Below are 25,972 nucleotides of genomic sequence, written 5' to 3' on the forward strand. Positions count from 1 at the left end.
GGGCTATGATACGGTTTCGCGCCAGTTCCCATGAAAATTTTACGAGCGATTTTCTTGGAGCTCTCCGCGCGGTTCGATCGGTCTCCGATATTGATTCCGAGCGTGCGGCTTTATTTAGCGAGGCCCAAGATTCGCGGGAGGCGTTGAAACATTTCGCAAGAGTGCAATTCTTTGTTAACGCGAAACGTTTATAACCAGTTTATGTAAATCTGAGCTCGCCAGATTTTTCCCATTGTTCGAAGTAACATTCGTATAGCAATAATTATTCGAATGAATTCTTTCTAGTTAAATATTTTAGTCGAATAAGTATAATAAGTGATAGTAATAATAGTAAGTAATTATTCTATTCGTTTATTCGAATGATTCTTCACCTTTCGTTCCAACGACTCTTCGTTTTTTATTCGAATAATTTACTTCATATAATTTTTCAATTATGTACACGTTGCAAATATTAAAAGACATACAGGACTAAAAAGAATTGACATGAAAGAAATTAATAGATAATCTACGGAAACATTATATTACGTGATTTTTATTCCAAATTAATTCCTTCAAGACATTTTTCTCGAAACATACGACAAACATAGGACCCGAAATTGTTCACAAAATTGTTCTTCAAATATACGACTAAACATACGACTAAAAAGAATTAACATGGATGAATTTAATAAATAAACTACGGAAAAATTATTTTCCACGATTCTTATTCCGAATTAATTCATCCACGAAATTTTTCCTTGAAAAACAGACAATCATTGTACAAATAAATCATTATTCTTTAACAAATAATTCGACAACGTCGATACTGATTCGAATTGGTGGACGCAAGAATCCTGATCACAGAATCGTTGATAAACCGCGCGACGTCGGACCAGCCGACGTTCTCGGACGATTTGCTCGTCGTCGCGACTGCAGTAATAACCAATAATCCCGTGGAATGATGAAGCCAGTTCGCGATCGAGCAGCGATCACCTGAATTTGCCCGATCCGTTGACCAATGGAGGGAGCGCCGCAGCAGCGAGGCTAGGGTTCTGCTTCGCCGGCAATTCGGCGCGTAACGACGCGGACTGGCCGCGCCGAAACGTGTTCGCCGTTCGGAACGAGTCAGCGTGTCCTACGAGATGAGCAATTAACTGATAACGTCTTTCGATCGGCGCCCATTGTGCGGCGATGATCGAGTCGGCGGCCGGCTAACGAGGCGCGCCGTTCCGACGACGAGAAACTGAGGCTCGATCTCGGAAAAAAGGGGTTGAAATCTCGGAAAAAGGGGCTAAAATTTCGGAAAAAAGGGGGCCGAAATCTCGAAAAAAGGAGACTAAAATCTCGAAAAAAGAAGACAGAAATCTCGAAAAAAAAACGGGACTAAATCTCGGAAAAATGGGACTCGATCAGGGACAATGGCGGCGGAGAATTCCGCGGCGGAACGAAAATTCCTACGGCTAATTAGAATAATTGCCAGACGGCCGGCGCCGCGGCGCTCTAAGCGACGAAAACAAAGTCACAATGGAACAATGCAACATGTTGCAAGTAGCTACGCGTATCCTCGACGGCTCTGCCCGGTTGCTGGAAACTGGAGCTCCGCGTCGCTAACAGTTCCATTTGAATTACACAATACTTAATGGCCCCGATCGTTACCGAACTAAGTTTCTCCGCTCGGCTCGCTCGCTATCGCCGCGGCCGCGCCGGGACACGCGATCCTCGTTCGAGCCGCTACCGAGCAGAGATAAACGGAAAATTCTAGGAGAACCCCGGCTCCAATTAGTATTATCGCGATAACGTAAACAGCGAGTCGTTCGGAAATGCGACACCGGTCCTGCCGGTGTCCGCGGCGGACTTGGACGCGAGCAGCTCCTTGGCGAGAATGCTGCGACGGCCGTCTACGACGGTAGACAATGGGAGATGGAACATCGTGCCATTCAGGGTAAAATCGAGTTTTTTGGGTTCGAGTTATTGAAATGACAAGTTGTTCGAATGAAGAAATATTGAAAGAGTTATTCGAATAAAAAATTACTTGAATAAGTAATTAGTGTTATTCGAATAAATAATTAGAATTATTCGAATAAGTAAATAGAATAACTTCTGGCAAATAATGTATTATTCGAACGAAAAATTATTCAAATAATGAATTAAAGTAGAATAAGCGTACGAATAAAAGTAGAATAAGCGTACGACAAATAAAGAATGATTCGAATGAAGAATTATTCGAATCAAGAGTTATTCAATTAAAGAATGATTCGAATGAAGAATTATTCGAATCAAGAGTAATTCAAATAAAGAATGATTCGAATGAAGTATTATTCGAATAAAGAATTATTCGAATCAAGAGTTATTCAAATAAAGAATGATTCGAATGAAGAATTTTTCGAGTCAAGAGTTATTCAAATAAAGAATTTTTCGAAAATGTAGAATGATCTACGTCAACTAATGAATTATTCGAGTTACGAGTTATTCTAATAAATAACAAAAATTATTGCGAATAAATTAAAAGAATAAAGAATAATTCGAATAAAGAATGATTCGAAGAAGGACAACATCTAATGAATTATCCTAATTCAATTGAACAGTTGAATTATCACTCGACTAAACCGACGGAATAATTTACGAGGAGTAACAAATGATTCAAATCGAGTACACGACTGAAAGGTATCCATTCGGATAATTATCCTCGATAAATATTTATCCGAAACAATCCGACTAATGGCCATCGCTGATGCGAACACATGGTGTGTCGGGTCCCTAACGACGGAGCATTTCCCGGTGATCTTTCTCTCGAGTTCTCCAGTCCGGATGGTACGCGAGCACCGCAACGATTCCTCCTCCTTTTTCACTTCCGCCAGGCCGGCCGTGCCGCGCGGCACTCGGCACAGAACCGTCAGAAAAATATCGTACGTTATTATGCTCGAAGCAAGCTATTTACGAACAACCGCGTCGGTGGTATTCTCTGTTCGGTCACCGTGATCCGCGCCGGAATGTTCGCCGCGTTTCTACGATCCGTGTGTATAGTAGCCGGTGTGACGCACCCTGGCAACACCACTCTTTGTACCTGCCGGACCGCCAGGATGATGCCACCCTTGGCGCCTCATCGTCGCGACGTCCGAACCTAGCGCGACGCAACCCCCTTTTTCCTGCGACCACCATCAGGACATTTCAAGCGGAACTGAAAACTATTCAGCCCTTTCCGGCCCAAACAACACTCCGCATTCGGACCCAGATCACCCGATCACCCTGCACTTAGGCCCACTTTGGGAACCATACCACAAGACCCGAAAGCTGAGGGGTACAAATACCACCCTCAAAATCCGAATAAAGTCAGTCTTCTGCCAAACCTCACGGTGTTTGTTACTCTGCGCCTAACCTCTACGAATATCCCACGAAACTCTGTTTCGTAGACTAGCTATACAAGGATAGTTAGTCTACGAAGACTATACCCTGGCTTAGTATTATTGTGTACGAGAAATATTTTCACCGTCACCATCGAGTCCCGTGACACCAGCGTTGCTTCGCCGTAGAGGGAAATCTAGCGTACGAACGATCCGCCGAGTCCCGGAGCCGTGAAACGACCGCGTTCGATGGTCGCTTTATTGAAACTGCGACTGTAAATAAAGTTCCAGCGGGGTCCCACGGACTACTCGGTGCCCTGAACCTACGATTTTATTGGCCGATCGAACGCGACTTTTATTGGGAACCATCGGCCGCGCGGCCAATTTTTATAGAACGCCTCGCGTAGATTTCTTTCGGCCGATTCCGATCTGCTTCCCAGGGAATTCGGAAGAGACAGTTTATTGGTTTCGATGGTTTTCACGGCACGGTCGCTTTCGCGGCAATTTTCAGGCTCGTAATTTACCGCGGAGTCGCGCGACTCGAGATCGATGCTCGCCGAACTAACCCTTAGGATGGCGGAATATTTTCGCAGCAGTAGCATCATCGACGACGTTTACGACAATTCTCAGCGTTGTTCAGCGATTTCTCGAAGATATTTCTCGCAGACTTTCTGTTATTCTTCATGGTACAGCAATTTATTCGATTTAATTGTTAACCCCATTGCCGTGCCATTTTCTTTACAATTTCTTCGATCACACTAATTTCTTGGAAGAAAACGAAGTTTAATATTTATTGCATTCTTATATCTACTCGAATGTTTAAATATTGCTGACAACAAAATGAAATTTGATTCCTAACTTAAAGGAACAAATTCATACCTAACACAGCTTATTGTTATAAATCTCCGTCACGAGTCTGACTCGTTAAAGTATGATAAGGGGTTAAAGATCGTGCAACACTTTACGGCCGATTTAACTCAATAACAGGGGACAAATCAACATGGCGGGCAACGTGTTACCGTCGAATACCCTAAACGAATCTGACCGATCGACTTGGACCCGCAGCGAACCGCTGTCCAAACAGTTCAAACTAGCTATTTGTCAGCGCAGATTGGATAGCCGCAGTTTAATCAGCAAGAATAAACGGTACCCGTCCCGTGTCCGGGGACTTTGGCCTTCGAAAAGCCGGTGAACGACGTTCGGTCAAGTCGGGAGACAGCCTGACGTATGTCGGCGGCGATTCTGACGCGCGGGATCGATCTTCGGGGCCGGATACTGACCCGGAAGACTAATGAAACCACCGCACCCGGCGAAAGACTAATGGACCGCCTCCTGGAAGACAGTCCCGAGGACCCGGGGGCTTCCAACAAATCGCCTGCCCCTCCGTGACCTGACACTGCTGGCCGAGGGTCTAGCAGCGCGACCGTCGAAACGCCTCGGACATGGTCAAGCGACTCGAACCGGTGTCCGTCGCGAGTTAAACGGTCGAAGACAATTCTTTAAGCATACTTTAAACTTTCCTTGTTACTTTCGCTACTCCAGCATTTTTCGTACATTTTATATTCTTTATATGATAGTTTGTTCATAGATGTACATCATTCGTGAATGTTATTCAGCATTCGCGAAGGTTATACATCGTTCACGCATTTTGTACGTAATTTATACACATTGTATGTCATTCGTATATATTATACATTATTCGTATGCGTTATATATCGATTAAAAAAGATATTAACGTTTTTATATAGACGGATTTTCCTTTAAACATTGTATATCATTTATACTCATTACACGTCATTCACACACATTATATATCATTCAGACATATTATATGTCATTCATAAACATTGTATATCCGTTATAAACATTTTACGTCCTTCATTAATCACTCTACACCTTTCATAAACATTGTACATCATTCATAGAAATTACATGTCATTGATAAACGCTGTATACCATCCATGAACATTGTAAAACATTCGTGCACATTATACATCATTCGGACATATTGCACGTCATTTGTAAACATTATACACCGTTCACAAACATCGCACACATTCGCAAACCTTCCTATACGTCATTCATAAATGTTACACAACATGCAGCCACATTACACATCAGACAATAGAAATGATTAACATAAAAGCCAGCGGAGTTCTCGCCGACTAGATTAACGAAACCTAATAAAGCAGAAACGAAAGAACGCCACAGGTGTGTCCGGCGCTAACTGCGTTCGCCTTGCAATCGTGGGGTCCTCCGGGTGCAACCATGATTCAGTGTGTACCGCAGCGACGCGAACCGAGCCGGCCGCCGGGACTGAGAGCTCGCAGTCGTATTTTAATGGGACGCCGCGGTAATTTCATTTCCGCGGGTGTTCGGAGAGCTGAGGACCGATTGCGAAATAAGTAGAGTCCGCGGGACGAGAATCGATGGGATCGGGCCGGTGATATAATTGATACGCGGAGGGATCGGTTCCGATCGCTGGAAAATTCGATAACCATGGGGATGAAGGCTGATTCGGTGCAGACGTTCCCATTGGAGGCGAACGTCGGCGGGACGAGGATCTGCTCGCGACGTATCTTGATCGGTTAAAAGTTTCTGGTTGCCTCGGGAGAGCTTCCCTTCGTCCTTTAAACGCGAGAGGGAGAGAGAGAAAGAGAGAGAAAAAGTGGGAGAGAGAAGCAGAAATAACCATAAGAATGTCAGTAGAGGTATACAACTTTTACAATATTCAACATTTATTCTTGAAACTTTTAACGCTGATTGCAAGATACAGAAGCCACGTGCGCATTCATATCGTTTCCTAATCATTGAAATTAATCGAAAATAATGCAACAGTGATCCTAAATTCCTGAAACGTATTTAGAGCTCTGTACACGATTAATTAATTTTTGTGCGTTTATAATAAAAACAGGTAGATGAGTTTCGAACAATAAAAATGTTAGAAGAATTTAAGGACGTCTATTTATTATTTTCATCGCAAATTATTAAAGGAAGAAAGACCTCTTTATTTTTGTTACCCTTCTTGCGATTGAAGAAAATATTTATTACTTTAAACACCGGGGACTAATTGCAAGTAACTGAAATAAATTTCTCTAAACGACAACATTTACCGACGAGAGAACAAAAATTGCGGTCACTAATAATCATTATTGGCAACCGACGCTATATTACTTAATGAGATAATTATCGTAATGAAACGATTACAGTGCCTGCACCATATTCAAAGTTTATGGCTGTCGACGTGATAAGCAGAGAAAGAAAGAGAAAGGTAGACAGATAGAGAGAGAGATAGAGAGAGAGAGAGAGAGAGAGAGGGGAATAAGAAAATTAAGATGCTCGAAGGTAAATACCGGATAGCCGAGTCGAGTAGAACTCCGCATCCCACGGTTAACCCGTTTAAGGCAAGCCTGGAAGTTAGACCCTCGCTCTGGGAGCACCGTTAAAGAAAACCGATGGGGGCCTAACAGCGTAATCTCGGGCCCGGAGAGTAACGCCAGCGAGAACCGGAATAGAGGACGATCGTTTCAGCGGGGATAATTATTAGGAACAAGCCCTAGGATTAAATTACGATAATAATTGTCCCGCGGCCCTCGGGACCGCCGGCGTTCCTCGAACACACACACCGGTTAGAGAGAACCGTGTTTCAGAAGCGACGCGGTACCGTGCGCGGCAGTAACATTAATCAGAAACAATTCGTTTCGGGTGCCCGATAAAGTCGAACCACCCTCTAATCAGGAACAGAGGAGCCGGAACAGAGAAGCAGCCGGTGGTGCCGGGGCCTTTGCCCGCCGCGTCCCCCCCGCCCGGCGCTAACGAGTTTATCGGGAAACACGTAAGGCGGTCGATCTAATTAATTAGGCGGAACAATTTCCCACGGATATAAGGAGAGAAGGGCCAAGGGACCGCAATGTGTGCACGCGCGCGTCCACCCGACGTCATCCGGCAGACTCAGACGACCGCGTGTACACGCGCGCGCGCGCACGCCTGCTGCTGGTCGATAAATTATTCAGGAGCAGGACGAGCCGGCGACAGGCGTCGCGAGCTAATTAACCTCGTTATCGCGTGGGCACGATGGACCGGCGATCCCACCGATCGGACGTGCCCTTCTGTTGTGTCCCCCCGGGCTTCCGCGTCGCGGACCCTTTGAGGTCTTAGCCGAATACCGTTCGATTATATTCGGGAATCGACGGAGCCGTTGTGGTGGGTTACGATAATGCCGTTGATTGGTAGAACTATTGTTTCCGCTAGAAAATGGGCTACATATTGTGATCACGTTGAAGATTTGTGGGATTTGATGATAGGAGAAATGTGACAGTTTTAAGGGGTTTCTTTCATTTTCGAATGCCTGTTCGTCATAGTTTTGGTCGAGCTGATGATCCCCGCGACGTCCTCGACCGTTACGTCGCTCGTCCGAGGCATTTTCATATTCTCGTGGAACCACATTTATACTCATTTGGGGGGGTTAGCCCAACAAATGGTTGATTTCCCTTTTAGTCGCCTTTTACGACACGCAGAGAATACGGTGGGTCTATTCTTACCCCCGAACCCACAGGGGGACTTATTATTATTATCATTATTATAGCAGAGCAAGTTATCCAATTATTTTATAAAAGAACGACAATAATTTTCAGGCCGAGATTCTGGAATGCCACGCATCAAGGAGTTAAATCAAAGTTCCACAAGATTCGTGGAGATTTAAACCGAGTTTATCCAGTTGGCTAATTTCGACGAGTTGTCATAACAGAAAATGTTGCCACTTAATAATGACGAGTATACTGGTTGTAGCACAAAATGGTTATATTTTTAAACCAAGTATTCTCGTTAAAAACAGTCGACTGCTTAAGATGAAAATATACTAATTTTATAAAAATATTCAAACAAAATATGAACGCGTGTACTGAAAAAAATCAATATGTAATCTTGTAATGAAGAAAATCAAGTTCATGTAATGGAGAAAATCAAGTATATGTAATGAAGAAAGTCAAGTATATGTAATAAAGGAAATCAAGTATACGTAATGAAGCAAATCAAGTTCATGTAATGGAGAAAATCAAGTATATGTAATAAAGGAAATCAAGTATATGTAATGAAGAAAATCAAACCCATGTAATAAAGGAAATCAAGTATATGTAATAAAGAAAATCAAACCCATGTAATAAAGGAAATCAAGTGCATGTAATGGAGAAATTCAAGAACATGTAATAAAGGAAATCAAGTGCATGTAATGGAGAAAATCAAACCCATGTAATAAAGGAAATCAAGTATACGTAATGAAGCAAATCAAGTACATATAATAAAAGAAATCAAGTATATGTAATGAAGAAAATCAAACCCATGTAAGAAAAGAAATCAAGTGCATGTAATGAAGAAAATCAAGTACATGTAATAAGAGAAATCAAGTATAAGTAATGAAGAAAATCAAACCCATGTAATAAAAGAAATCAAGTGCAAGTAATGGAGAAATTCAAGAACATGTAATAAAGGAAATCAAGTATATGTAATGAAGAAAATCAAGTATATGTAATGAAGAAAATCAAGCCCATGTAATAAAAGAAATCAAGTGCATGTAATGAAGAAAATCAAGTACATACAATAAAGGAAATCAAGCATATATAATGAAGAAAATCAAGTACACGTAATAAAAGAAATCAAGCACATGTAATGAAGAAAATCAAATAGCATCCACGTAATTCCAGCAACCTTGACACTTGTTTCAAAGATGCACAGTTTCCAACTGCAACGGCTGATTAAATTGTAGCATCTGATTGAACGAGGACCTCACGGTCACGTGTCGCAAGTGTCGATCGACAGGATGACGGATCTCGACAGCGACCAGAGAGAATACGGCGTCGCCGATGAAACTCGTTACCGAATTTACACGCGATCAGACGTGACCGTTTACCCAAGCGCGAGGGATCCCTGTGACCGGCGCCGACGGAATATTCCGACGTTAAGTGATCTAATTGTCGGCGATTCGAGGGATATAGGAAGGTCGGTAGGACGAATCGCGGAACGGCCGTGCAACGGTATAATAGGATTCGCAGCTGACGCTGGTAATAGAAGGATTTCGAGTAGACCTTCCTCGACGCTGGACTAATTAACCTCGTTATTTCGGCCGTCCTGACGGGACACCGCTGCTACCGGCAACATAACGCGAGCGGACACCATCGAGCTAATGGAAGACACCTACGTTTACAGTTTCATCGCTCCCTCTCTCTCTCTCTCTCTCTCTCGCTCGTTCTCTGTAACACACGTGCCCTCTTCCACTCGCTCGCTCGCACCTTCGTTTCTGCCACTCCTCGTAATAATCGACGTTCATCGGGCCCGATGACTCTACACCCGCGAGATACACGTTAATGATCTCCGTTGTTCATGATCGTCGAGCAGACCATTAGCACGGCAGCTTGCTCGGCGAACGCGCGGGTTCATTGCAGATCGAATCATGCGTTCCGCCGACGACTCCTCGTTTGAACGATATCACCCCGCTTGGAAATTAAGTGGAAGCTGCTGTCGAATCCAAGCTGCCTCGCGTCGAACTGTCGCGGAACTGCGGACGGATCGCCTGCGATTTTACGTCGACCTTGCGGAATATCGCGGTGAAATCAGACTCGCGTGTGCCACTGTTACAGCAGCCTGCTGCAGTGTTTCATTTCTTTTTCTTAAATTAGCTTGTTAAAAACGCGTATTTTTTTTGTTATACAATATGAATTTTTTCACGAAATTCGGACAAAAAGATATATTCGGAGAAATGTTATTAAACTTTGTGAAATTCGAGATTTTGTAAGAACTAATTTACGTATGGAGATATGGAGGAATGGGGTGAGAAATATTTTATAGTTTCGCAAGAATTATTTCACGAATGGGAACAGTGACGAACATAATGAGAAAGATGTTTTAATTATAGAAGAATTAATTCGTGAATGGTTATACTGAGAAGTAGGATGAGAAATATGTTTTAATTATAGAAGGATTGATTTCTGAATGTAAATGTAGAGAAATGCGACGAGAAGTATGGTTTAATTATAAAAGAATTGATTTAAGAGTGAAAACATTGAGAAATACATATTTCTCATCTATCATATTTATAAAAGGGAATATAGGGGAATATGATATAGTTATATAAAAATTTACGTACGAATGAAAGCGTTGAAAGATACAATGGAAAATGTAATTTAACGTCGACAGAATTAATTCGTCTACGAAGACATTGATATAATCACGTTATTCTCCATTGTTATACTATTGTACAATAATTAGTTAACCGGATATGTATGTAATGATATGTATAATGTAACATGTGTGTAAAACTCCCAGATCCTTTAGAAAATATTACAAGACGAACCAGTATCATTGAAAAAAATTCGTTTCTATTAAAACAAATACTGTGTTGTTTTAATTGTTCGGAAAAGTGTCTGCTTTCAATGAAGTCTTTATTTCGTCGGCGTCGATCTTCGTTAGTCGATCTACCCTAAAACCTTCCAAAGCCAAAATCAGTGCGATCCATCACTTACGACATGTCCATTCGTTACGACGCGTATTTTTTTCCCTGCTTTACAATATGTATTTTCATTCTCGCAATAACAATATAACATTTTTATGTGACACTGGCATGGACGACATGCTCGCGCACTCGTTTTACTACAACTGTGACGATAACGGAGAATAATTCGATTCTGCCTTAATCTTTTATTTCCTGGGCAACTTTTCTTTAGCGTAAAACCTGTATTAATGATCGATACTTGATTTAGTATAAATTTGTTGTATATGATAATTAGAGATCGGAACAATTGAAAATTGTGCTTAGAATATTCTGGTTATATTAATAGCAATAATAATCTATTTAAATATACCATGCGACGATCCATTTTAACGAAGGCGAAATAATAATAATGATTGTTATTAATACAGCTGCAATATTTTAAACATAATTTTTAATTGTTTTGATGTTATTCTGAATATGTCAAAAATAATATATATGTAAACAAATTTGTTAAATATATCAAGGAGGAATGGAAAGGTATAAGTAGAGCCAAGAATAATGATAAGAAGTGAGTGGAAAGTAATAAAGACATTGCTACAGATGCAATAAAATAAAATACGAAACACGAATAAAACAAGAATAGCGGAAATAAGGGAATACGGAAGAAGAGAAGAAGTAGAGGGGCAGTGGTATTAAAATGATGGAAATATAATTTCTGTTCCTTGCAGTTGACACAGCAATGTTGTATTTTGCATGAAGATCTCGGCGATACGGGTCGAATGAACCGGAAAGAGCTACGCCCGGAGAATCCGTAACAAAATACATAACGGGAAGATTGATCGAAACGGGAAATGAGGGAACATTTCAGCGAGGTAAAAACAAACAGAAGAGCCGGTCGAATAAACAGCTTCGTTTCCTAGAAAATGAAGTTCCGAAGTTCGCGTTCGTCGTCCCCGGGAAAACAGTGGAGTCGACCGACTACGATCAGACACGTCCGACGATCCGTGTCCGATATCCCGCGTGACCAGCTGAAATTCTATTATCGCGCGAACGAAGCCTTCTCCCGTGCTTTACTGTTGTTCTCTACCCTCTCTCTCTCTCTCTCTCGGTTCATTTCAGCACGCGGAACAACCGATCGGCAACAAGCCGGCCGCGGCGCTGCATATAATTTTCTTTTAAAGCGGAAACACCGTGAATTCGAGATTCGCCGACGGGAATAACGTTCCGCGGATGTGGAAATCAGAGACGCGTGAATAAAGCGAAATTTACGCGGCACCGAGTCAGATTACGCATGAAACGAACTGTCCCGGGAATATTAAATCAAACGCGAAAAATATTCACCGCCCGGATCCCGCCGGGAGGAACGGCGACCAACCTCTCTCTCTCTCTCTCGAATGCGCGCCGAGAATCATTCGGGGTGGCTCGTCGATCCGCGTCACTTAAGATGTGACGAGTCTCCTCGTGGAAATTATGTCTGCGGTCGCGAAGGAGGCGCGGAACGACGATAGACGGTTCCGTGTGCCGTGAGAATAGTCTACGACGATTTATTAGGTTTCGGGGCGTACTTCGTTCGAGTACAATTTTATTCGATGTATTTGGCTCGAAATGTTATTTACGGAATTTATTCGAAATATTTTATTCCAAGAATTTTTTCGTAATATTACAAGATATTCTATTCGAGGAATTTATACGAATAATTTAGACGAATAATTTTTAGACGAACAATTTTTAGACGAATAATTTAGACGAACAATTTACACGAAGAATCTATTTAATTTCTAATTCCTAATTTATTCGAATAAAATATAGTTAGAAAACTGTATTCATTTATTAATATTTTAATCGAATCTGTTTCGACAGTATCTAAGATATAGAAAAATTTGACTCGGACACAAGGAGACAATGAAAGCTTCTCTAACAAACGGACCGAGTTGCTATCGCGGGCAACGACACACCTGGCGGAATGACGTGGCTGCAGGACCCGTTATCAAGGAGCGATCCGAGATTAAGGTTCTTGTTGCGCCGGGATATCGGCGAAACGTCGAAACGGCCCGCGACCGCCCTGCCTTGGGAAGTAATTAGAGGATAATTGTGCCCCAGTCACAATTAACACCGGATACGCCGGAAATCCGTTTAATTGGACACGTGCCGCCGGAAGTCAAGTCCAAGGTGTGCTGTCTGCACCCGTCGCGGAACAATTACACCTATCGCGTGGATTTCCTCGTCGAAATTGAATTACGTTATTCCGGAAAGGTGGACGAGCTGGGAACCGTGCTTGCCCAATATGCATCTTGGATAATAAAACTCGACGAATGCAGTTTCCAATTACGACTTCAATCGCTCTAGTCTGCGGCCTACTCTGCCGGTATAGGCAGGGGCTCGCTTTAATCTAATCCTTGGTAAAAAAAGAAATAATATAAACGAAATTAATCGAAAAATTCTACATATAAAAAACGCTTTATATTTTAGCATTTTTAGTATAGTCGATTATTTGTCGTATGCATTTTTGTACGAATAAATTATTATTCTAATCAATTTTTATTTGAGTAAAATCTTCAATTAAATTTTTATTCTAATCAATTTTTATTCGAGTAAAATCTTCAATTTAATTTTTATTCTACTAAACTCTTCCTCGAATGTATTTTCATTCGTATATAAAATAATGACAGCATAATTTTTTTTTAAAACTGGCTTCTTTCTCTTCGTTTTTATTTTACTGTTTGTTGTACAATGTATGTACAACGCGAGCCTCGCGTGCAACACACATTCGTTCGCACTTTGATAACATTGAGATCGTTAGTGCGACGAATGAAATTCTGTTACTTCGATTTCGCCGCGGCTAACATTAAAACCATAAAATTCCGTAATATTCGTCGGCCAGTAGCGATAAAAAGTACAGCATAAAACATGGAACAATATCGTAAAAAGCGCGTGCATTGACTGCCGTCTGCGCGAAGCAAATGTAATATGTCCAATTTAATGAAAGCGCTGTTCGCAATTATTTGAATACCGGCGGTTTCGCATTTCACGCGGTTGTTTTCAAAGAAATGTAAATGTGACGAGTTATTACGAAATCCCTACGATATGCATTCAATTTGAAGAACTTGAATTAGCGGATCGATTTGAAATTCTACGCGAAACGGAATCTCAATTTTAATGAAAAACGCCGCGATACGTCGTAGCGTACTTAACAAAAATCTCCGAAAAAATATAAAAAAGTCGCTGATTTTCTGTCACCTATTAATATTAATTCTTGTTCTTTATTCTAAAAATTGGTTTATTACTCGTGAAACAAATGAATAAAAATACTTCGTAAAACTACTTGCTAAACTACTTCGTAAAAACAAACCGGAAATACGCTCAAAGTGCATTGAGGCTAAGATTACATTCGCTACACATGTCATGCGTCGTAATTCGGGATTAATAGTGTTGGAGCACGTTTCACGTTCAACAGGAAAACCGGGGGAGGGAAGTCTAAAATCCACGAAAATGACTTTATTACACACTTCCGGTGAAAATCCGAAAGCCATGAACACGGCCATAAATTTCCCTAACGGTTGCAACGACCACTCGACTTCGGCGGGCTTGCCTCCGCCACCATCGCCGAATTTTCCTACCCAATACGAAGGGGATCTCTGGAGTGGGAAAGTAGCTCGAACTGTGAGCCATCCAATCTCATCCAATTGCGTGCGAACAAACACTAAAAGGGGAACAGAGAAAAAATTCAAATATTTGAAGAATCGAAAATTAGGTAAATCAATTTTCTACGCCCGTTCTGATCGAACGGTTTTCCGTGCGAACCGACGTACTAAAATAATCAAGTGCCTTGCGTTATTCAACTGCTTTCAAACGATGCTAACTATACCGTGGATTTTATGTACTTTAGACTGTGAAGCGGTAAAAAATGTTCAGAACATTTAATAACTCGTCAATATTTATTTTCGACGCAACTGAAATTATTCGGAATAATTGTAATTGTGAAGAATGCAAATTTTTAAGGTACTACTGTCGCGTGCAGTATAAGTGGACAATTTTTATTTTGCATAAAGATCGACAGTCGAATGATAACCTTCCGGATGAGTGCGTCCATTTAAGAGAAACCGTTCGGCTAAATTGTTTTGGCAACCCACTCAATTAAACCCTTGTGTCCACGCACAATAATTTACAAAATTATTCGCCGTGCTACTAAATTACAAGCCGCGTCTGAATCACCTTGTAGGTTCGGTATACATTACCATAAACTGGCAAGAGAAGTCTACTCGACCTCGAAAATCCATCTAAACTGACCCACATGATAAAATTGTTTAACCCTTTGCAATCGAATGGTGCCTCTCAGACACCACATAAAACAGCGTAACTCTTTATGATCCTTATTTATTTGTCCCGTGTACACTGTTCCGTAAACAGAAAGACGGAAGCCACGGTCCACCGAAAGCGTGTCGATCGGATATCGCAGTCGTAACAATCGCTTAAACAAAATCGCGACGCGCCGCGTTTCGGCCGCGAAATCGTTCGCAAATCCATCGGTTCGCGGATAAATTAAAAAGTCCGACTCGTTGCCGTCGCCGTGCTCATTACACTCGATATTAACACTTTACACTCGGATGGCGACTCTCAGACACCACTAATATTGTTCTTTCACCCTTTAAAATAATTTTTATAGCAACAATGTTTAATGTTAGAAAAATTGTTAAATATGGCACAGTTAGTATTGGAAATGCGTGTTTAAATACATTTAAACTAAGGTGTAGTTTCAAATAAAAAAAACTTTATTTTACAGTGCGTGAGGGAGCTCCTTTCTACGCAGATGCTTTTCTACGACTGACCGTGGCCTTCACGAAACCCCGAAAAGAAAACACGGGTCCCCTCGTAATTCGAAACTGTTATGCTTGTGCCTCCCAACGCCAAACACTTATACGAGGTGTATACTTTCCTATCTCGATATCCATCGCTTCTAAGAACACTGATTTGTTTTTGTCCATGCACAAATATCGTATTGTGGGTAATACGTAATATATTCCAATAGTTAGTATGAATAACAAGAATTAATTTGGCGTATATAAAATACACTTCGTCGCTCAAAATAAGAATACTATAAGACAGAAAAATTGTTTTAGATTTAGTGGTAAAATGGCTTCGAGTGCAAAGGGTTAAATAACCATCTCGATCTCTACGCAAAAAGTTACCAAACATTTCGCCACTAATTTCCCGACCGGCGTCCGGTCGAATCCAGAAAACGAATTTCGCAATCTCGAAACATTTCGTTTAATTCCGACAAATTCAAGGGGGAACATGCTTTCGCTCCCGTAAACTCTCGCGTGTTCGCGTCTCCCAGATTAGTAGATACACGGAACAAACCGTCCCAAACGCGCCGCAAAACCCCAGCAGAGTCGCGGCCCGGCCGATCGAGTGGCAGTACCTCGAGCCAATTAGCTCTAGCACCCCCATTTTACTCGATTACAAAACCCGAAATTTGCCGAAACATCCGCAAACCCAATAACCGGTAAATCACACACACACAGAGAGAGAGAGAGAGAGAGAGAGAGAGAGAGATTCCGGTAGCTGATTGACAAAGAGCCGGCCCCGTTGCGCGCGTTAATGCACGAGTGGCGGCGGTTCGGCGAGAGCGAGAGCTCGAACGCGGAGTCATCTTAATAGGAAGCGGATGAACCGAGAGAGAGGGAGAGAGAGAGAGCGAGTCCGATGGGCTCTCGATTGATGGAATCGCGCGCGACGATGGTCGCCGTTCGATTTCGATCGGAAATTCTCGCGAGTTCCGGCGGGGCTCGTGCATAATGCGACAACGTGCGGGGAGAGGGCCGGGCATCGGGACGAATTCCGGCGACCCCGACGTCCGTAATCGCGTCAAGAGCGTCGTGTTTTATGCGCCGCGACAGGAACGGGACGGCGAGCCGTGTCGGCGACGAATCGAGCCACGAGCTGCGAGATAGGATTACGGCACGGTTCGTCGGCCCCGAACACCCGGATGCGGAAGCTGCGGAAGCTCCGGCGGCCCGGCCCGTCACCGTAATCTATGTCCCAGCCAACTTAATCTGGACGCGCGGAAAATTGACAGCTGGGAGGCCCCGGTTGCGATCCGAACGACGACGATTCGGTCGCGAGCGGAACGCCGGGATCGTTCGCGATCGAAATGTCGACTGGTCCCCGTGTGATGTAACAGTCGTCCTCGGCCGCGATCTAACGGTCGATTCAGCGCGATCGGTACGCCGAATCGCTCGCGATCCATGTAATAGTCGAATCGATCCGAACGACGAATTGTCCGCGTTCAAAACGCTGACTGGTCTGTGATCTAACAGACGATTCGTCCGTGATTTAAACGCCTATTCACCACCGATCTAACTGCCGATTCGCTTGCGATCGCAACGCCGATTCGTCGTTGCGTATGTCGGCGAGACGATCTTCGTGCAGGGATTCAACTTTTTTGAGCGTGTTATCATATTACATGCATATATGTAGTTCTATTATCTTCCTGAATTTTAAACTATATCACTTCTACACAACTATCTCCAAATTCTTAATCATTTTTAATAATAAACAAGCTGCTGAATCGAATATCACCCCCATCTTAATCCACCGCAATCTAGTACAAGAAATTTAAATGCCGCGAAATTTAAAAGTAACACTAAAATATAGACACCCTTCACAATGATTAAGTAACAGAACAGTCGAATACCAGAATTTTCTATAAAATAAACGTTTCGATAAAAAGAAAGTCTTTACTCGATTTATCGACCGAAAGACCCTACGACAAACACGTGTCCACGCCGCGCAACTAATTTCGAAAGCGTATTCGCGCCGATCGGCTTCCGATGCTTTTAAAACGTCGAAACGATGGACACGCGATATTCGGTAATGCAACAGCGCGTTCATCCGACTTCCGCAATCTGCCTAGCGCCGAAAGAACGGCGACGGGCCACTGGAACATCCGTGGCGTTATCGCTTTGGGTAGGAACGCGCGCGCTCGTAGCGATTCTGTCCGGCAATTTTTACAACCTCTAGACTCTAATAAAGAGCCGGCGGAGTTCTCGCGTGGCGCCCCGGCAGCTTCCAATTCTATTCTCAAGTTCATACAATATTCAAGTGCCCGGTCCCCGGCGAGCTGTTCCGCTCCGCGAGATCGTCGGCGCGCAACAATAAGAGGCCAAGTTCCCGCGCGCGGTCTTTCTTTCGCCGGGAGAGCTTCAGACTGCGGGTTAAGAGGGCATCCTCGATTCTTAGATTGTTTTTCAGGACGCAGTTCGGGGATGTTCGCGCCGTTACAGCCGGTAATAGATTTTTATAGCGGCGCCGCTGAATTTTTCTCGCTGTTGTCAGCGTTGGTACGGTGTCGTAACGGTGGTGTGGAAGAACTTCGGCGTTAGGAGAGTTAGATTTATTAGGTCCTCGAATAAGTTCTCGCTGTTTCTCGGAAGATGACGTTAGTAGTACTCCGTGAATGGAATTTCTAATGGTGAAAAACGTGTTTGTTTTTTGGTTCTGAAGATGTCTATTTTTGCGTCGAATAAAATGGTTTTGCGGGGAATTTTATTGCACTACTTTACTCAAAAGAAATCTTTACTCATCAGAAATCTGCTGAGAAAATTGTTTCCCTGGGAACACCACCTTTTCTGACGGATCGATCGCTTGTTCGCCGCGGCCGGAGTTCGGCAAATTTCGTTCTCGATGATAAATAATAAATTGCAAATTCAGCGAACGTACCATTCGGAAACAATATTCAAATTCTGTGTCCGATTAAGAGGCCTTTTAAATAATTCCGCAGATCGTTTATTTATTATTTCGGGCTTGCGAATGAAATGTTTTTCAATTGGATTTCAGAGAAAGGCAAACGATAAATCGCCGCTGCTCCTCTTTCCTCCGTTCTGTATAATTGTTGTACTCCGAATTTAACATATTTCACGATGTGCTTTAGATTTATTATAATAAACTTGTTTAAACGACTTATACAAACTGTCTTTTATACAAAATAAAAATCGTGCGTGCTCGTTATAAGTAATATAATTCAAATGGAAACGTCTTTTTTCTTCTCACAATATTAATAAGTTGTACATAATATGAAAATATTCTCAACCTACCCTCATGTTTTTATGAGAAATAAAAATCTAATTTTATTTCCTTGGCATTTCTCTTAGGCATAAAATTCGCATTGTTGTTAAAGTTTACGCATAATAAACAAAATTTTCCTTTTTACATGAATATATTAGCAACGGAGAATTTATGGTCAACGAAGAAACGAAAGAAACGTCGGACCACGGGGTTAACGAAGGAGTTAATCAACAAGTCGGCCACTCTAACTGGAACAGAGGCCAGCCCGGCGACGACGCATCGTCCCAAAGACCTCGGGAAAGTGTCCCGTGGAGCACCGAGCCTCGACGGCGAGATGTCTTCACGATCGAGCGGCGATCGACGCGCAAGGGTGGCCGACCTTGAGCAAGGAATTTCCGCGCGGCCGCGTTTCCACTCTCGCGTTTTAACGAGACGCTCGATCGCCGGACCGAGAATCTGGGTCAAGCATGGGGCGACCGAGGGCGGCATTAACCCCCGGTCCTCCGGCGCTGATGGAAAAATTGGAAAAAAACCCGGCATCCTTGCGTCGACTAGCCGTCGTTCCAGCGAGCGTCTCGCGCCATTCGCTACTTATCGATCGCGACCCGTCCATCCAAATTGAATTAAGCTCCCGAGGCGAAAGGACGAGGGCAGGAGAGAGGGAGAAAAGGGCACGAGGGGAACGCGTCGACGAAGCGTCCGACTAAAAGATGCTCGGAGCTTAAAGAGGAATAGGCGAGGAGATGAGAGACAGTCGAAAGAGACGAGACGAGAGGAGGAGCGCGTCGTTCGGGTGTATAAGCGACCGGGACAAAAGTCGTAACTTTTAATAGAATCAATTACCGACCAAAATTTGTTATTAACAAAATTGTCAGAGAAAATACAAAGCCATATAGAACTACGAGAAATAAATATGTCATTTCGTTAAAAAATTCTTGAATTGAAAAATTCTAAAATTGTTGTCTCAATCGTTTGTTGAATAAAAATATTTAAGCAGATTTTCATTAACACGATTTATTGTTAGCTGAATATTGAGTAACTTTTGTCCGAAATATTTGTTATTAATCCCGGCGTTATTGTCTGAAAATTTTGTTAAGTAACTCTGAAAAGCGTAACAACAGATCCCATGATTTATTTAAACTCCTTACGATTTTTATTATAATATAATATATTCCTGAACGAAGTAGTCTATATAAAAAATCTCTAATAATGAAAACATTTTTACGGTATCAGGAATTTGCATTCGTCTGTCTGCTAACAGCCACCAAAGTTATTTATTTATTTCATTTTTCCATTTTCACATAAAATTAAAATATATTATGTACATAATATTTAAACTTTAAAAAAGAATTAATATATTCTGTTCTCCTCACTTGATCCTACATATTATGTATTATTGTTCGTTCAACGAAAATTAATTCCGACCAACATGATACCTATATATAAACTTAAATCGTTTATAACTTTATAATTTGTATGGATTCGTACTAAATACTCAAATCGTTCTAAATGCTCAAACTTTGAGTGATCTGTAAATGGGCATTGATTTGAAGAAAGTTGAAAACCATACCACTCTACCGATTTCTCATTCTAGAATGATCTGCCGACAGTTCGTCTTCAGGAATCATTATACCCTGTCGGAAATCTTATCAGCCGTCGAGCCATCTTTCATCAGCGTCTCGTCTCGACACGGTCCAAGTCCGTTCACGAGAGAATAGCTGTTGGAAGAGCACGAATCTCGACAGGTCTCCGATACAGGCGTGATTTCTTCGCTACACATACTATGTGTATTCGTCGGTATGTATTTGTTGGGTCTTCATAGGGTCGTGCAGTTCACCATTTTGATTAGTTGTTACTTTACACAGTACATAATAAAATTTATCTAACCAAAAGTTAAATAATAACCTTGCGCATTGTCAATAAACCCTTTCAGATGGTTTCATAACACAATAAATAAAACAATACAAAATCCTGGTTGTCAATGCCTGAACGTGTTAAATAAATATTCCAGGGATCACTACATAATGTAGAAAGGTCGGTCTGTGGAACGGTGATGTAAATAATCGACAACGAGGCGTGTTAAAAATCGATAGCTAGACAAAGTTTGTCCATAACGAAGCTCAGCTGGCGACCCAAATAACCCCGGACTTCACCCTAAACCTTGAAACGACAGTGGTTGCGGGCTCGAAAACTCTGAACCCGGCGAACAAGGGATGACGAACGCCAGAAGGGGTTCCCAAGGAAACAACAAAGGCGCAGAGTTAGGTAAACTCGGTAGCTGGTAAATCATCAAGCTAGGAGCATTAAGAGCTAACAACGACGGCACAATGGCTGGCCGGCCTCTCTCGGGCGAAGAAGCGGCCGAGGTGTGGAAAGCGCGCGCCCCGGACCCAACGTCACTGCCCCCCCCCGTAATCCGTGTTTTATGCGCTTTCGCGAGCGCTGTCGGAGCCATTGCAAGTCATTAGCCCTCGAGCACGGCATCGTCTGCTAGAGATGCAAATCCTGGTGGATACGACGACCGGCTATTCCCACCGAAAAACCGGACATACTGTCACTTTGCAAAAGCGCTCCCCTAGCGAAGAAATTATTCGCCGATGGTTCATTTAGATAATTAAAGAAAATCATTGTAACCGAATATTTGAACAGAATTATTGTTATTGGACATTTAAACAAAATAGTTGCAACTGGGTATTTTTACAAAAAAGTTATACAATTAGGTACCTGATCAAATTGATTTTACCTGGATATCTAATCAAAATGATTTTAATTGGTTAGCTAATCAAAATGATTTTAATTTTTTAGCTAATCCAAATGATTGTAATAGAATATTAAATTAAAATAATTCGTCATTTAAAGAAAATAATTGTGATTGGATATTTGAACGAAATAATTGTAATTATACATTTGAGAATAATAATTGTAATTGCACATTTAAATTAATAAACTAATATAAATTTATAATATTGTTCATCTATTTCACCCTATAGTTTACTTAAATGTCTAGACTAAACCGCAGATTTCTATGAAAAATAAAAATTGTCTCCACTAATTGCAAGATACAAGAACATATATAACTCAATAATTATAATGCGTTAAAAATAATGCAACTGTAATTTTAAGTCCAGCAGATCGCTCTAAAAAGCAATAAAAATTCGACTAAACTTTCGCCACGTATGCGTAAAATATGCATAATGCATAAAACGTCAAAGAAAAAAATGAATCCCAGTTATCTGGTTTAGTAAAAAAAAAGGACTACCCTTTGCGGTATTTTCAGTGGAAATATCCGACTGTGCGACGTCCTGCGCCCGGATATCCCCCTTAATAATCGACTCGGTGGCAGCCGTAGCGCGCGCGGCACGAAGGGACCCGGCCCTGTGTTCGCCGGGAACCTGTCCTGGTCCTTTGACTACGTGGAAGGAATTTCCCCGACATAGCTGGTTATCGACGAAATGCGCAGAATGCCGAGGCACCCGGTAAACTTTCCCCCCGATGCCGCGCGAGACTACGTAGTAATAAAGGAAGGCGCGAAGAAAAGAGGACCGTGGGAGGCTGGAAAGACAGGAGAGAGGGTCTTCTCTCTCTCTCTCTCCCCCCGGCCAGGGTAATCTTCTTTTAGCGGTGGAATTTCATCGACCGGCAGGAAACACGGTGAAAGTCTGATTGATAATTCAGGAGATCGCGATTATTGAGCGGAGTTCCGATGGATTTTAAGTGGAGCCGAAAGGGGAACGGTGCTCGGCCCGGATCTGCGACAGCCGTCTCGGCGATGCCGTCGCAGCGGGGGTAGTTTACCCCGTGCACGGGGTAAGGAAACATGTCGCGACCGAAATCATATACTGTGACCAACTTTTTGACAGTTTACGGTAGAACATTATGGGAGAACTTTATTGATCACTCAGCATGGAATCAAGTAGATAAAATAACGCGGAAATATAAGCTAAAATAAAGTAGATAAAATAACGCGGAAATGTAAGATAAAATAATGTAGATAAAATAACGCGGAAATGTAAGATGAAATAAAGTAGATAAAATGACACAAGAAAATAAGATCAAATAAAATATAATAGAATAAAAAAACAATATATTAAACTCAAATACAATACTGTAATTCGTAGAAAGAATTAAAAATTATACTATTACTAAACTATTAATACTATTCATAACAACTAACTACTATATATTTAGATTTTTGTTGCCTTCGCTTATGAACGTCCAAGTTGCAGAATCTTGTTTTAACAGTGTTTATTGCTGACATACCCGAATGATCATATTTCAAAATATTGAAATTTCGAGATATTTGCCGTCGTCAAAATAATACAATAAAATAAATTACACCATTAAATAGTACGTTTGTTTTGTCAGTTAGCAACCACCAGAACATTAGCAACGTTTGAATGGAACTGGAACTTCAGCGGTACAGTGATTTAATAACCACAATGCTGGGAAACGAGACAAATCTTGTGCAGCATCTGAGAAACATTATTTACGTCCATTTCTCTTCGCCCTCCATTGAAGTTATCACAGGCGAAGCTTCACAAACCACCCCCGAGTATCCTGAATGTACACAGGTAAGAGATATGTACTGTGAAATGTAAGAGTTGAATTCCATAATTCATTCATTCGATGGAGTCATATTTCTATGGTCTAATGAAGAGCACCGTGGACGGAAATATAATCTCGGTTAATTGTACTGCGGATCTTTACAGGTTTATGGTAAAATTATGTAATTACGATTTAAGATGGTAGGGAGATTAAAAGAATTTAAAAATGTCAATGTTATTATTTCCAACCTGTTTAGGTCGTAAAAGAGAGAAACATCTTGTTGTTCAGTTAATATTTATTCCAATTGATTGAGACAATTTTTATTTCTATCTTTATGCAAAATAAAAATCGCCTAACTTGATCACAACAAAATGAAGTAAAATAATAATTTATTTTCTATCTCAATATAATTAATAGGTTGAAAATAATGTAGCATTATTTTTAAAATCTTTCGAATGTTTTGTTTTCTGAAAAATGCATAATATATTATATATAGAATATAATATATCATGATATATAATATGTATAATCGCAGTCTAATTAAAACAGTTCTTGGTCTAACATTCCAAGATCAGCACCGATTATTTATCAGAAGAAAGTGGACGAATTGTACTTGGTCGTGGCTTATTTTATAAACTATGAAACCGCATAGGAATTGCCAACGGTCGCAATTGGTCCGCGTGCGACAGTATTGTCCGAACGATAAGTATGCAGATTAACAGTTTGAGTTTGCATGGCAACTTAGATACGGCGACTATTAGGATTTTGGACGCTCATATTGTAGCTAAAGCTTCTTGGTTTGGATGCTCCCATTTTGACTAAAGTTTCTTCACGAACTGTACCCGACTGAACCTTGTTCTTTCGCCACAGAACCATTTCCGATAAACAATTCCGTAGATTTGATGCATGTATGAGAAAAGTGAGTATTTGCAATTTAGAAAAACAATATTTAAAACGTTAAGTTTTAACACTGCTTTTATCGATATTGTCTGCTATATTATAAAACAAATTTTCTGACGACTATATCAAAATTTAACTTCTCTATCGTTGCTAATGCAAAAGGAATTTACTTGATCTAAATGCCGAAAATTGCGTAACTGAACTACCTCGGGTCGGAATTGACACAAGCATCGTCTCGCGAGCCTCGAACCAATGCCAACGCAATAAAGCAGCTGCGATTTTCTCCGACGAAAAATTAATTATGCACGCGAACAGATCGCGGAATCGGTGCTCGAAGATCGAGCCGGAAACTTCCTGCGGAGTTGAACCGAAACGATGCAGATTCGAGAAACAGTTTGACGAACGGCAGTCGGAGAGCAACACGCCTCTTCAGCGTAGTTTAACCCTTTGCACTCGAGAGGTGACTCTGAGGCGCCATGAAAAATTATTCTACCACGTTTCAAAATAATTTTAACATTCTAATAACATCATTTAACATTAGTTAACACTATAATATTATAATAAATTCAGTAAATACATCATATAAAATACAGTAAGTTACTTCATAATACTATAGTCAAAGAGACGATTTTAACACTTTTTCGACCGGTCATCCGGTCGTAAAAATGTTCGTTTCTATTTTCATTTTATTTATCTTATTAATCGCGAAAGATATGATTTGATTATACTCAGTGATTACCGCGAAAATGCTACGATACTTTTTCTTCTCTTTCTATGTATGTATATATATTTATTTATTTAACTAATTCTATACTAGCCAAATTATATTTACTACTTTGCTAAAATTTTACTTCTATTCAATGTTATTTAATTTTCATATTTTTATTAGTATTGAAATAAATATGCTAATATTTAAAAAGTTATATAATAATATAGAAACTTGTAGTACAATCTAACACGTTCATCTCAATAATAGATGAAAAATTAATGATTACTATGGCAACCGATTCACAGCCAATCGGGGGAAAAATCCGATTTATAAGCTACCGGTCGATAAAGTGTTAAATATCGAATTAAGATAGCTCGGAGTGCAAAGGCTTAAAGGGCGAGCTGCCACTCGTCGGAGATAAATCCGAGGAAACGATCCCGAGAAGCGAACGGTCGTAATCTCGAGGCGCGCGCCTAACGTTCCAAGAACGAAACCGCACGCAGGTGATGGCACCGGTTCGCGCAGGTTTGCGCAGCGCGCGTCCGCCGGAACGGCTGGCGCGTGTAACTCCGGCGAAATTAAAAGCTGAGCAGTTCCCTCCTCTGTTTTTACGGTCCGGCGGACCGCGGCTCTGGCAACCGGGGAACTCTTTGAAGATACTACCCAGAAACCTTTCACCGAATCAAAAGGATCCGCCAAGTAGCCAACTTCCTCCGACTTTCGTTCTCGTTCCCGGTTTCATTTCGCTCCGTCGAACCGAGGAATTCGTTTCCAAAGGAACCGTACTTCCCGAATTTCGCGTAAACTTTCGAACCCGGGGGGGGGGGGGGGCACAAGAGGGCCGGCGTGATCGATCCCACGGAACAACGGATCGTTCTACTCCTTTCACGTTCCCGTTCGACGATCTCCTCGGACCGTGGTTTTCCCGGGAAATCGACCGCGAATCGATTG

At 41.6% G+C, this 25,972-nt stretch overlaps 1 pseudogene; it reads left to right on the forward strand.

The window, feature by feature from the left end:
* Positions 1-21,080: 21,080 nt before the first annotated feature.
* Positions 21,081-25,972, forward strand: part of LOC144474470 (histone-lysine N-methyltransferase SETMAR pseudogene) — a 13,783-nt pseudogene continuing 8,891 nt past the window's right edge.

Source organism: Augochlora pura, chromosome 8 (genome assembly GCF_028453695.1).
Source record: "Augochlora pura isolate Apur16 chromosome 8, APUR_v2.2.1, whole genome shotgun sequence".
Taxonomy (NCBI): Eukaryota; Metazoa; Arthropoda; class Insecta; order Hymenoptera; family Halictidae; genus Augochlora; species Augochlora pura.